Genomic DNA, 11,496 nt, shown 5'->3' with positions numbered 1-11,496 from the left:
GGAATGACAGCACCCTCGCCCCTGTACCTATAGCACACCATCGGAGTGGTCAGAGATGCCTAGTCTTCCTCTGGTGTCGTCAGCGACAAGGACAGCTGTCAAGGTGCTCCCCTCTCCAGACAAGGATCAGTGGTCACAGGATGCGGGCCGAAGAAGAAGATAAAAAGGGGAAATCTTCACAGAAAGCGAAGCGTCACAAGGATAAGAAGGATAAGCAGAAAGATAAACTGCTTTCTGAGGCTTAGGATGTTCTACTGCCCATCCCTGCAGACGTCGAGTCTATGCACACTGATGACAGATCACACAATTTAGGTGGACTCTTACCTGGTAGCGAGGTAATCACATATCTTTTCCATTCGCCACTTTCTCAGACCTGACTTCAACAGAACTGTAATGGCTACTATCGCCATCTGACTGAAATGGCTAGTTGCTCCATAACTGGCATATCAATTCAGGAAACACAATTTGCGGCAACTCATCTCCCTGCTCTGAAGAACTATGAACCCTATCAATCGCGTTAAAAAGAGAGAGCGTCCAACGAGGTCTGTAGCCTCATACATAGAAGCCCCTTACCCGTACACTAGAGTCTGGGTCTACTTGTCAGTTCAAATGGCAATATGTAATGTTTATCTACCCCCAGACGGATCTTTCTGATATCATGAGCTGTTAGTGAATCAGCTTCCTTATTGAGAGACTTTAATGCTCATAATACTCTGTGGGACGGCGATTTATGTCTCGCAGAGGCCGAGTACTATAACACCTTCTTTCAGAATTGGTCATCTGCCTAATCAGCACTGGTGCTGCAATACATTTCAGTGCGGCCCACGGAACAGACTCAGCTATTGGTCTCACAGTTCGGAGCATGAGTATGTTACGCGTGATTCAGTGGTGCGTCCATGGCGATCATTGTGAGAGGGACCATTTTCCGGTCGTTCTCCCCCTCTCCCCTCACAGACATCTGGAACATGCTCCACGTTGGTCGCTTTGGAAAGCTGATTGGCAGGCTTTCTCCTTTGCAGCCACTTTCTCAGCCGGCCTTGCGACGGGTATCAGCAAAGTGGTACAGGATACTATTGATAGTTTTATTCATTCTGCACAGCAATGATGCCCAACTTCTCCGGCTCATTCCGATAATTGCTGGAGCCATAGTGGTCTGAAGATATAGCCACAGCTATCAGGGAACGCTGGAGGGGGCTTCAACGGCACAAGCGCCATCCTTCTCTCGACAGTTCAATAGAATTCAAGAAACTCCGGGCTAAAGCGCGGTTTTTTATGAAGAAAAATAAGCAGGAGTGTTGGGAGCAATATGTATCATCTATGCGATCCGACATCCCATCGTCCCAAGTATGGACTAAACTCCGCTGAAGGTGTGGCCGTCTAACGGTTCCGTCCACAGTCTTCTGGCTTCTTCTTAAAGCTAAGTAATGAAGGCTTTACTCTGGGAGCATATCCTTCCTCATCTGATGGGTATGGGTTTTTGTGTTCATCTTTATTTTAGTGTTTGGCTTGGGTATTTGTGGGACGTGTTTTTAAACATCAATGGGGAAGTTGGTTATACTCATTTTGTGATGTCTATATTTACCTATCCAGGAGTGCGACAGGTCGTCTATGTTGTCCTCGCTGTTGGCCGTCTAACGGTAACATCAATGGCAACATCTGCACTGAACCCGTGGTACTTGCCGAATGTTTTGCGGCAAACTTAGCTGAAATGTCCGCTTGCAGTAATTATAGTTCTCATTTCCTGACTCGGAAACACCTCACTGAACGCCACCCGCTATCTTTCCATGCACACGGCTCTCTATCATATAATATCCCTTTAAGTGAATGGGAGCTTCGCAGCGCTTTGGCAGAGTGTCGAGATGCGATCCCTGGACGCGACAAAATCCACAACCAAATGCTCAAACATCTTGGTGCCGAGAGCATGAAACATGTCCTCGGGCTTTTTAATCGTATTTTGCGGGAAGTAGAATTTCTCTCTCTCAATGGCGGGAAGGTGTTATTATTCCTGTCCCAGAACTGTGAAAGGACACACTTATTTCAGCTAACTACCGGCCAATATCTCTGAAGAATTGGCTTTTTAACTTATTCGAACGAACGGTCAATTGCCGTCGTTGTTGGTGCTTTGAAGCCGGAGGGCATATATCACAATTCCAAAACGGCTCTCACGCTTTCCAGTGCACCACCGATCACCTGGTTCGTGTACAATGTGCAGTGCACATTCCTTTTGTGCATCGCCGTCATCTGACTGCTGTGTTCTTTCACCTACAGAATGCATACCATACGATGTGGTGACATCACATCCCAACTACACCGTGTGGGGTTTTACGGAACAGTTTACCTGTTTTTATCCAGAATTTTCTATCTCTCCGACTTTTTCAGGTCCGGATAGGTTCGACTCTCAGCAGTCAATATGTACAGAAAACTGGAGTCCCTCAGGGATCGGTTCTGAGAGTAACGCTGTTCGCTATCGCCATCAATGGTACCACTGGCCCCACTCTATCTCTGTCGCCCTATACGGACGACCTTTGCCTGTGTACAGCTGAGCGTCAACTTCAGGGGGCTGTCTGGAGAGTACATGACTGGACCCTGAATCACGGCTAGCAATTTTCTTCTGCAAAATCACGAGTGGAGCATTTCTGCTGAATCCGAACTGTGCACTCGCACCTGGAAATTTATCTTGGTGACCAGTTACTTAAGGTCGTTGAAAAGTTTCAATTCTTAGCTATTATGTTTAACGACAAGCTAACTTCTCTGTTACACGTCCGCCAGCTCAAGGCAACTTGCATGAAGAAGCTAAATGCTCTCCATTTTCTGAATAACTCCTCATCGGGCACAGACCGCATAGTTCTACTGAGACTTTACAAAGCGGTGATTTTATCCCATTTGACTATGGATGTGTTGCCAATGGGTCGGTAGCACCAAGCTTCCTGGGCTAGCTGGACCCTGTTCACCGCACTGGCACGCGGTTGGTTGCAGGGGCTTCTGTACAAGCCCTGTTCTACATCTACATCTACATTTATACCCCGCAAGCGGAGGGCACTTTACGTGCCACTGCCATTACCTCCGTTTCCTGTTCCAGTCGCGTATGGTTCGCGGGAAGAGCGACTGCCGGAAACCTTCCGTGCGCGCTCGAATCTCTCTAATTTTACATTCGTGATCTCCTCGGGAGGTATAAGCAGGGGGAAGCAATATATTCGATACCTCATCCAGAAACGTACCCTCTCGAAACCTGGACAGCAAGCTACACCGCGATGCAGAGCGCCTCTCTTGCAAAGTCTGCCATTTGAGTTTGCTAAACATCTCCGTAACGCTATCACGCTTACCAAATAACCCTGTGACGAAACGCGCCACTCTTCTTTGGATCTTCTCTATCTCCTCTGTCAACCCGACCTGGTACGGATCCCACACTGATGAGCAATTCTCAAGTATAGGTCGAACGAGTGTTTTGTAAACCACCTCCTTTGTTGATGGGCTACATTTTCTGAGGACTCTCCCAGTGAATCTCAACCTGCACCAGCCTTACCAACAATTAATTTTATATGATCATTCCACTTCAAATCGTTCTGTACGCATACTCCCAGATATTTTACAGAAGTAACTGCTACCAGTGTTTGTTCCGCTATCATATACTCATACAATAAAGGATGCTTCTTTCTATGTATTCGCAATACATTACATTTGTCTATGTTAAGGGTCAGTTGCCACTCCCTGCACCAAGCGCCTACCCGCTGCAGCTCTTTCTGCATTTCGCTGCAATTTTCTAATGCTGCAACTTCTCTGTATACTACAGCATCGTCCGCGAAAAGCCGCATGAAACTTCCGACACTATCTACTATGTCATTTATATATATTGTGAAAAGCAATGGTCCCATAACACTCCCCTGTGGCACGCCAGGGGTTACTTTAACGTCTGTAGACGTCTCTCCATTGAGAACAACATGCTGTGTTCTGTTTGCTAAAAACTCTTCAATCCAGCCACACAGCTGGTCTGATATTCCGTAGGCTCTTACTTTGTTTATCAGGCGACAGTGCGGAACTGTATCGAACGCTTATCGGAAGTCAAGGAAAATAGCATCTACCTGGGAGCCTGTATCTAATATTTTCTGGGTCTCATGAACAAATAAGGCGAGTTGGGTCTCATACGATCGCTGTTTCCGGAATCCATGTTGATTCCTACAGCACAGATTCTGGGTTTCCAGAAATGACATGATACGCGAGCAAAAAAACATGTTCTAAAATTCTACAACAGATCGATGTCAGAGATATAGGTCTATAGTTTTGCACATCTGCTCGACGACCCTTCTTGAAGACTGGGACTGCGACTGTTGACAGCCTCTTGAGGGAAGGCAGGTTAGACGACAGCAGCTTCTGGCATATTACGCAGTCACAATCTGTCATATGCCCACCCGCCCACGTCACTCAGCTCTGCCCCACAACCAACAGTTCAGACTGTTTGCACATCGCCCAAGAATGGGTAGGCCAGTTGTGGTCCGACTCGATACTCTACTGAAAGACGTCGAACAGCCTCCTTTAGTCTGTGTTCCTAAAGCTCCCTCTTGTCAACCCCTATGGTCTGTATCCTGTCCTGTGATATGTGGCCCCAAGAAGGATGCTAATCCTACCCTTCTCCGACACCTGTTTCGTTCGATCCTCCGCGATTATAGTAATTCGATATGCTTGTACACGGGTGGCTCTAAAGGTAATGACAGGGTTGGTTATGCTTTTGCTCAAGCTAGGGGACACGAGTAGCACTCACTGCCGTGGGCCTGCAATGTGTACACTTCAGAGTTGGTTGCCATATCTCAGGCTCTGCGATGCACCAAATCCCTGGCCAAGACGAACCTCCTGATCTTTAGCGATTCCATGAGTTGCTTAAAAAGTATATCCCTATCTATCCCAAAAATCCTTTAGTCGCCAACATCCAGGACCTACTGGTTGACCTCTACGGTTCTGTGACCTTCTTCTGGACTCCGAGCTACATATGCATTCCAGGGAATGATCTCGCCGACCATCTAGCTAAAGACGCAACTACAGGATATTGACATGACGTCGGAATACTGGGCATTGACTTACGATTACAGCTTAGATGCAATATTTTGAGGCTTTGGGAATTGAAATAGCAGGCCACTACGGCTCAAAACAAGTTGAGAGCCATTAAATGGTGCGCTGAGGTGTGGCATACATCTTTCCAGGCCTCTCGGAAAGACGCCATTGTGTTGTGCCGACTGCACATCTGCCACGCAAGACTCACCCACGAGTTCCTTCTGCATTCGGCGGATCCTCCTCACAGCAGCCGCGGCAGTCTACCGACGACAGCGCATGTTTTTAGCTGAGTGCGACCTGCTGGCCGATCTGCGGCACACTCTCAGCTTGCCTACCTCACTACCTTGGATGCAAGCGAAAGATGAGACAGACACTGCCAAAGTGTTGCCTTTCCATAGGGAGAGCGAATTTGGCACTAAACTATAATATTCCTAAACTTTCCGTGTTAGGGGGTTAGTGGTGATTGTGACCGGGGGGGGGGGGGGGGGGGGGGGGAAGAGTCTCCCCCTGTGGCGGGTACCCTGATGCGACCCTGATGCGACCGCAGGTTACTTTCTTCCCCCTCACCTTGTGCCTTAACCTCTTGTGCAAGATGCTGTCTGGGTTATCTCTACTTTCTTTTACGTATCGTTTTACAACTAGTCATACGCTTTATCAAACTCTTTGACTTGCTTATATAATTGAAGCAGCCAAGCCCAACTTTTTTCACTTTTTACCTTTTTATGTGTTTCTCTCATGAAATGGAGGGACTGATGACCCAGCAGTTTAGTACCTTTAGAACATAATCATCGTCATCGCTAATCACACATGTGAGCGATTAATATTATATTTTGAAGCGATCATAAATGATCTTCCAAATTATGATATAAATGCATTGGAACTTACATACGGGGCTGTGATGGTTCACAGAGAATTAAGTGTATACCAAGATCTGAAAACAAAAATAATTCTGATGTGAACATATTTCAGTCATCTTTAGTGCTCTCCAGCTTATTAGCCGTATTGTTTGGAAAAATCCTACACCAACATCTCCTCACTATTGCAGAGTATTAAGAATGAGATTTATTCACGAAACAGCTGATGTTACTAATGAAGAAATTGATTATATCAACAGGAAAAATGAAACATTACATCAAACAAAAATTTGCAACAACAGAGGGTGATTAATCCATTAAAGATACATTGCTGGTAACTATGGTAAATACAAAGGTCTGCAAAGCAGCAACAGAGACAGCATCGACAATGAGATGCTACATTTGCAAGGGTACCTCAAAAGACTCCAGTGACTTGGCAAAAACCATAGTAATAAATATAGAAGCTCTTCAGTTCGGCCTGTCTGCACTCCTCGACCGAATTATATATTTCGAATTCTTGTTGCATTTGTCCTACAGACTAAACATCAAGAAGTAGCAAATCAGTTCAAAAGAGGAACAGGAACCTCTTAAAGAAAGGAAAAAAAATCACACAAGAAATGTTTAAAAATCGATTAGGATTAATTGCAGTTGTTGCCAAGCAAGACTATGAAAACAGAAATGATACAAGTACCAGTAGAAGATTGTTTGCAGGCCCTGAAAGAAATAACGGGTGTAGACCTGCAGCTCGTGTATTCAAGCTAAACCTAGAAGCTGTTTCTTGTGGACATAAGACAGACAGAAAGGAGGACCCTTTATTGCATGATTATATGATAGCGGAACAAACACTGGTAGCAGTTACTTCTGTAAAATATCTGAGAGTATGCGTACAGAACGATTTGAAGTGGAATGATCATATAAAATCAACTGTTAGTAAGGCGGGTGCCAGGTTGAGATTCATTGGGAGAGTCTTTAGAAAATGTAGTCCATCAACAAAGGAGGTGGCTCACAAAACACTCGTTCGACCTATACTTGAGTATTGCTCATCAGTGTGGGATCCGTACCAGGTCGGGTTGACAGAGGAGATAGAGAAGTTCCAAAGAAGAGCGGCGCGTTTCGTCACAGGGTTATTTGGTAAACGTGATAGCGTTACGGAGATGTTTAGCAAACTCAAGCGGCAGACTCTGCAAAAGAGGCGCTCTGCATCGCGGTGTAGCTTGCTGTCCAGGTTTCGAGAGGGTGCGTTTCTGGATGAGGTATCGAATATTTTGCTTCCCCCTACTCAAACCTCCCGAGGAGGTTTCCGGCAGTCGTTCTTCCCGCGAACCATACGCGACTGGAACAGGAACGGGAGGTAATGATGGTTCAAAAGGCTCTGAGCACTATGGGACTTAACATTTGAGGTCATCAGTCCCCTAGAGCTTAGCACTACTTAAACCTAACTAACCGAAGGACATCACACACATCCATGCCCGAGGCAGGATTTGAACCTGCGACCGTAGTGGTCGCCCGGTTCCAGACTGTAGCGCCTAGAACCGCATAGCCACAACGGCCGGCCACTCCTTCACTTACCTCACTACTCGTCTAGTCTACCAGTGATGCTTTTCTTGTTTCTTTAACCAAAGGAGGGAAGCACTCAAATGAGATCAGTGGTTGTTCCAGACCCTCCATTGGGGAGGCTTCGCTATTATCCCATACATTAATGGCAGGGGTGATAACTTGTAGCTGTTATCATATGCTACGCGTTACGAGAAAGTTTTTCCAAAACCGCTCAGTAACCTCATTTATAAATCATTATCCAGGCAAGGATACACAATCTACTTAAATTTTTAACGCTGCATGCACGTATGCACGCAATTAACTATAATACTGATGATTGCAGATACACTATGTGATCAAAAGTATCCGGACACCTGGCTGAAAATTACTTACAAGTTCGTGGCGCCCTCCAACGGTAATGCTGGAATTCGGCACGGTGTTGGCCCACCCTTCGCCTTGATGACAGCTTCCATTATCGCAGGCATACGTTCAATCAGGTGCTGGAAGGTTTCTTGGGGAAGAGCAGCCCATTCTTCACGGAGTGCTGCACTGAGGAAAGGTATTGATGTCAGTCGTTGAGGACTGGCACGAAATCGACGTTCCAAAACATCCCAAATGTGTTCTATAGGATTCAGTTCAGAACTCAGTGCAGGCCAATTCATTACAGGTATGTTATTGTTGTGTAACCACTCCGCCACAGGCGGAAAAGGTGTTCGATCGTGTTGAAAGATGTAGTCGCCATCCTCGAATTGCTCTTCAACAGTGGGAAGCAAGAAGGTGCTGAAAACATCAGTGTAGTCCTGTGATGTGATTTTGCCACGCAAAGCAACAAGGGGTGCAAGCCGACTCCATGAAAGACACGACCACCCCATAACACTACCGCCTCCGAATTCTATTGTTGGTGCTACACACGCTGGCAGATGACGTTCATCGGACATTCGTCATATCCACACCCTGTCGTCGGATCGCCATATTGTGTACCGTGATTCGTCACTCCACACAATGTTTTTTCCACTGTTCAATCGTAGCCGGCCGGAGTGACCGAGCGGTTCTAGGCGTTTCAGTCTGGAACCGCGCGACCGCTACGGTTGCAGGTTCGAATCCTGCCTCGGGGCCGGCCGGAGTGTCCGTATGGTTCTAGGCGCTACAGTCTGGAACCGGGCTACCGCTACGGTCGCAGGTTCGAATCCTGCCTCGGGCATGGATGTGTGTGATGTTCTTAGGTTAGGTTTAATCAGTTCTAAGTTCTAGGCGACTGATGACCTCAGAAGTTAAGTCGCATAGTGCTCAGAGCCATTTGAGCCATTTGAACCTGCCTCGGGCATGGATGTGTGTGATGTCCTTCGGTTAGTTAGGTTTAAGTAGTTCTAAGTTGTAGGAGACTGAGGACCTCAGATGTTAAGTCCCATAGAGCCATTTGCACCGTATTTTTTGTTCAATAGTCCAAGGTTTACGCTACTAACACCAAGCGAGGCGTCGGCATTTACCGGCGTGATGTGTGGCTCATGAGCAGCCGCTCGACCACGAAATCCAAGTTTTCTCACCTCCCGCCGAACTGTCGTAGTACTTGCAGTGGATCCTGATGCAGTTTGGAATTCCTATGTGATGGTCTGGATAGATGTCTGCCTATTACACATTACGACCCTCTTCAACTGTCGGCGGTCTGTGTCAGTCATTAAACGAGGTCGGGCTGTGCTCTTTTGTGCTGTACGTGTCCCTTCACGTTTCCACTTCACAATCACAACGGAAACAGTGGATCTAGGGATGTGTAGGAGTGTGTAAATCTGGCGTACAGACGTATGACGCAATTGACACCCAATCACCTGACCACGTTCGAAGTCCGTGAGTTCAGCGGAGCGTCCCATTCTGCTCTCTCACGATGTCTAATGACTACTAAGGTCGCTGATATGGTGTAAGTGACACCCAGTCACCTGACCACGTTCGAAGTCCTTGAGTTCAGCGAAGCGTCCCATTCTGCACTCTCACGATGTCTACTAACGTCGCTGATACGGAGTACCTGGCAGTAGGTGGCTGCACAATGCACCTAATATGAAAAACGTATGTTTTTTAGGGGTGTCCGGATACTTTAGATCACATAATGCATAAGCAGAAATCTTTGTTTCAACTCTGTACGGTGATGGGTCTTCGTTATGTTTTACTGCAACTTGAGGGAGCTAGCTGGCTATGAGAATGGTCAAGAAGACTAAAGGGAAGTGTGGCAGGCGGACAATAAAAATGTTCCTGCTGAAATTCGGAAGTCAGGCAACTATGGTCCAGGAACAGAGTTTTTTTTTTTTTCAGCAGATGCGAAAACACCAGGCAGTCGCCAGGGATGCGGCCAGCCAAGAGAGAGCGTGCAGCACATTGTAAACTTCCACAAAACGAGGAGCTTAAGGAATGCCTTTTAGAAAAGATAAGATCTGCAGCGCTAGGAGAGAAACAGCGTGGGGGATGGCCGTTGAGGGCCAAAGGAGATCACATGTGTAGATATATAAATTCTGTAATGAAGCCCACGATTGGTTTGTAATAATTATTTTGGTATCAGGAATGATAACTCACAGATGTGTAAATGCTGCTGCTTTGTTTTGAGGAAGAAATGTGGAAACATGCATGTAGTCGGAGAGAATTTCTGTCTTCTGCCAGTCTCTAAGAGAAAACTGAGTAGGGTTGATCAACCACGGCAGTTTCGTCAGGAGTAAGAAAATTGTTGTAATCGCTATAAAGTTCTCAGTGGTTGGAGCTAGGAACGTATGTTGGTATTGGCTACCAAGATTATGGCACTGGTAGGATCAAGCAGATTTTGTGGAGGAGAAGAGAAAGTCCCTTAGCCTTAGGGCATGAAAGAGGATACTTCCTCGCCTGAGGGCTTCAGGAAAGAACATATACACTCCTGGAAATTGAAATAAGAACACCGTGAATTCATTGTCCCAGGAAGGGGAAACTTTATTGACACATTCCTGGGGTCAGATACATCACATGATCACACTGACAGAACCACAGGCACATAGACACAGGCAACAGAGCATGCACAATGTCGGCACTAGTACAGTGTATATCCACCTTTCGCAGCAATGCAGGCTGCTATTCTCCCATGGAGACGATCGTAGAGATGCTGGATGTAGTCCTGTGGAACGGCTTGCCATGCCATTTCCACCTGGCCCCTCAGTTGGACCAGCGTTCGTGCTGGACGTGCAGACCGCGTGAGACGACGCTTCATCCAGTCCCAAACATGCTCAATGGGGGACAGATCCGGAGATCTTGCTGGCCAGGGTAGTTGACTTACACCTTCTAGAGCACGTTGGGTGGCACGGGATACATGCGGACGTGCATTGTCCTGTTGGAACAGCAAGTTCCCTTGCCGGTCTAGGAATGGTAGAACGATGGGTTCGATGACGGTTTGGATGTACCGTGCACTATTCAGTGTCCCCTCGACGATCACCAGTGGTGTACGGCCAGTGTAGGAGATCGCTCCCCACACCATGATGCCGGGTGTTGGCCCTGTGTGCCTCGGTCGTATGCAGTCCTGATTGTGGCGCTCACCTGCACGGCGCCAAACACGCATACGACCATCATTGGCACCAAGGCAGAAGCGACTCTCATCGCTGAAGACGACACGTCTCCATTCGTCCCTCCATTCACGCCTGTCGCGACGCCACTGGAGGCGGGCTGCACGATGTTGGGGCGTGAGCGGAAGACGGCCTAACGGTGTGCGGGACCGTAGCCCAGCTTCATGGAGACGGTTACGAATGGTCCTCGCCGATACCCCAGGAGCAACAGTGTCCCTAATTTGCTGGGAAGTGGCGGTGCGGTCCCCTACGGCATTGCGTAGGATCCTACGGTCTTGGCGTGCATCCGTGCGTCGCTGCGGTCCGGTCCCAGGTCGACGGGCACGTGCACCTTCCGCCGACCACTGGCGACAACATCGATGTACTGTGGAGACCTCACGCCCCACGTGTTGAGCAATTCGGCGGTATGTCCACCCGGCCTCCCGCATGCCCACTATACGCCCTCGCTCAAAGTCCGTCAACTGCACATACGGTTCACGTCCACGCTGTCGCGGCAT

The sequence above is a fragment of the Schistocerca americana genome, chromosome 8 (genome assembly GCF_021461395.2).
Source record: "Schistocerca americana isolate TAMUIC-IGC-003095 chromosome 8, iqSchAmer2.1, whole genome shotgun sequence".
Taxonomy (NCBI): domain Eukaryota; kingdom Metazoa; phylum Arthropoda; class Insecta; order Orthoptera; family Acrididae; genus Schistocerca; species Schistocerca americana.
Note: the sequence above shows the minus strand (reverse complement) of the source record.